At 41.2% G+C, this 2,915-nt stretch overlaps 1 protein-coding gene across 1 annotated transcript in view; it reads right to left on the bottom strand.

The window, feature by feature from the left end:
• The window catches only part of ZNF383 (zinc finger protein 383), a 19,017-nt gene extending 16,467 nt beyond the window's left edge, over nucleotides 1-2,550 (bottom strand). Inside the window, exon 1 of the mRNA XM_011952347.1 lies at nucleotides 2,338-2,550. The gene's annotated coding sequence lies outside the window, so the exon portion shown is untranslated. The remainder of the gene's footprint in view (nucleotides 1-2,337) is intronic.
• Between the last annotated feature and the right edge of the window lie 365 nt (nucleotides 2,551-2,915).

Genomic DNA, 2,915 nt, shown 5'->3' with positions numbered 1-2,915 from the left:
AACTAGCCAGGCAAGGTGGCAGGCGCCTGTAGTCCCAGCTACTCGGGAGGCTGAGGCAGGAGAATGGCGTAAATTCGGGAGGCGGAGCTTGCAGTGAGCTGAGATCCGGCCACCGCACTCCAGCCCGGGCGACAGAGCGAGACTCCGCCTCAAAAAAAAAAAAAAAAAAAATCTGTGCTCAAAGGACTCCTTTTAAGAGTCTCCTGAAAGGTGATCCCATTAGCCAACGAATGAAAACTTACAGAATAAACAGAATACTTCTGCCACTCCTCCAGACTATGATAGTCTTTAACAGCTATCAGTCAATTTAGATAGTTGTGAAATGCTCTAAGTCTATAATAATATGTAAGAACAAAATTGTTATAAAGTACAAAAATTGTTATAAAGTACAAAAATTGTTATAAAGTACAAAAAAGGTAGGTGGATAAAATAGTTTTTTTTTTTTTTACATATAATTAGAGAGTGATTATATACGTGTTTTTTTCTCCTCTTGTTTTTTATAGTTCTAGTATTAGCGGCTTGTTTCCATCTACACAGGATAAAAAGAATAAACTTGGAAAGTTTGAAAAAGCCAGTTAGTCCCCAGAAAAAGGAAAAACTGTACCAAAGTCAGAGGACCCATCACAACAGTGGCCTCACACAATATCCCAAGATAAAAAGGAGATTCACTGCAGTTAGTACCCATACACAAAACCAAGTATAGAAATGGGATACAATAAAATAACAAATTAGCCAAATGTTCCAAATGAGAGCTTATTGCATACTGTGGGGGCAACGCCACTCAGGTGTTAAGGCAAGAGACCTAGGGCACAAGCTGTTTTAGTATAATAAAGAAAATATATAGAATAAACATAGTTGTACTAAAAATAAATTATAATTATATATAAATATTATTAATCATTAGTTTATAGCATTACTCCTTATTCCAGTAATAATCTTTGTGCTACAATTATAACCTAAAAAAACCCAGGCCATACAGAGATAGAAACTAAAGGAACACGGTACCGAGATAAAAACTAAAGGGACACGGTAAAAAATGACCCAAACAAAAACGTGAGCCCTCTGTTATGCCCAGACAGGGCCACTAGAGGGCTCCTTGGTCTAGCGGTAGCGCCAGTGCCTGGGAAGGCACCTGTTACTTAGCAGACCTTGGTCTAGCGGTAGCGCCAGTGCCTGGGTAGGCAGCCACTACTTAACAGACCAAGAAAAGGAGTCTCCCTTTCCCTGGGGAGTTAAAAAACACTCTGCTCCACCACCTCTTGTAAAAGGCCTGACATCAGTCAGGCCCACCCACAGCCATCCACAGGCCTAACCGTCTCCCTGTGATGCTGTGCTTCAGCGGTCACACTCATGGTCTTCTTTCATGTTCTGCCCTGTAACCCTGGCTCCGCCTTCTAAATAACAGTAACAAAATTAGTAAAAGTACTAAAGTCTTTAAAATACATTAAAAAAAAAATGATGTAAACTGTCCCCCCTCTCTCTCTCTGCCTCGGCTACCAAACAGGGAAGGGCCCCCTGTCCGGTGGACACATGACTCCTATGACCTTACCTATCATTGGAGATGAGTCTCACTCCATACCCTGCCCCTTTGCCTTATACACAATAAGTAACAGCGTGACCAGGCATTCGGGGCCACTACCAGTCTCCGTGTTTTGGTGGTAGCTGTTCCCCAGGCCCAGCTGTCTTTTGTTCTCTGTCTTGTGTCTTTATTTCTACAATCTCTCATCTCCACACACAAAGAGAAAAACCCACAGGCTCTGTAGGGCTGGACCCTACACATACTCAACCTATTATCACCTAGGAAGTAAACATTCTCTTAACAATATTAAACCCCTAATAATTATATAGCAATATTAATAAGGGAGATTTAAGTTTTTTAAAAAATGCCTGGCTGGGTGCAGCGGCTCATGCCTGTAATCCCAGCACTTTGGGAGGCTGAGGAGGGCAGATCACGAGGTCAACAGGTCAAGACCATCCTGGCCAATGTGGTGAAACTCTGCCTCTACTAAAAATACAAAAATTAGCTGGGTGTGGTGGTGGGCGCCTGATATCCCAGCTACTTGGGAGGCTGAGGCAGGAGAATCAGGAGGCGGAGGTTGCAGTGCGCTGAGATCACACCACTACATTCCAGCCTGGCAACAGAGCAAGACTACATTTCAAAAAAAGAATAAATAAATAAAATTTTAAAATACCACTAGCCCAGGTCAATGTATCTTAATAACAGGGGGATGAGCTGTAGTGAAACTGCAGACCATACAAAAATTTAAAGCACACATCTTGTCCAATAAATGAACTGACTTACAAAAATTAAAATCTATATTAAAAATAGAAACTTACATGTCTGATGAAGTATAAAAAGAGACTCAGTCTCATGACCAACAGCTTAGGAAAGTTAAATGCACATTACTAAGTGAAAGAAGCCAATTCAAAAAGACGACATGCTGTATGATTACAACATTCTGGAAAAGGCAAAACTATGGAGACAATAAAAAGATTAGGAGCTGACAGGGAGGGAGGATCAGTCAGGGCACAGAGGCCTTTTAGAGCAATGGAATTAATGTGGATGACATCATAATGGAGATACATGTCATTATACATTTGTCCAAACCCATGGATGTGTAACACCAGGAGTGAACCCTAATGTAAACTATAGACTCTGAGTGATAATGATGTGTCCACATGGGTTCATGAGTTGTAATAAATGTACCACTCTGGTGGGGAATGTTGATGACGGGGGAGACCATACATGTGTGGGTGAAAGAGGCATATGGGAAATCTCTGTACCTTCTGCTCAATTTTACTGTGAACCTAGAAGCACCCTAAAAAATAAAGCATATTAAAACAAATAACAACAAAAAAGTAAGTCCTGTCACATGGTACATGTTTGAACCCTGAGGACATTATGCTAAGTCAGG

This window comes from Colobus angolensis, unplaced genomic scaffold (genome assembly GCF_000951035.1).
Source record: "Colobus angolensis palliatus isolate OR3802 unplaced genomic scaffold, Cang.pa_1.0 Scaffold34, whole genome shotgun sequence".
Classification (NCBI taxonomy): Eukaryota; Metazoa; Chordata; class Mammalia; order Primates; family Cercopithecidae; genus Colobus; species Colobus angolensis.
Note: the sequence above shows the minus strand (reverse complement) of the source record. Positions and strands in the feature narration are given on the sequence as shown.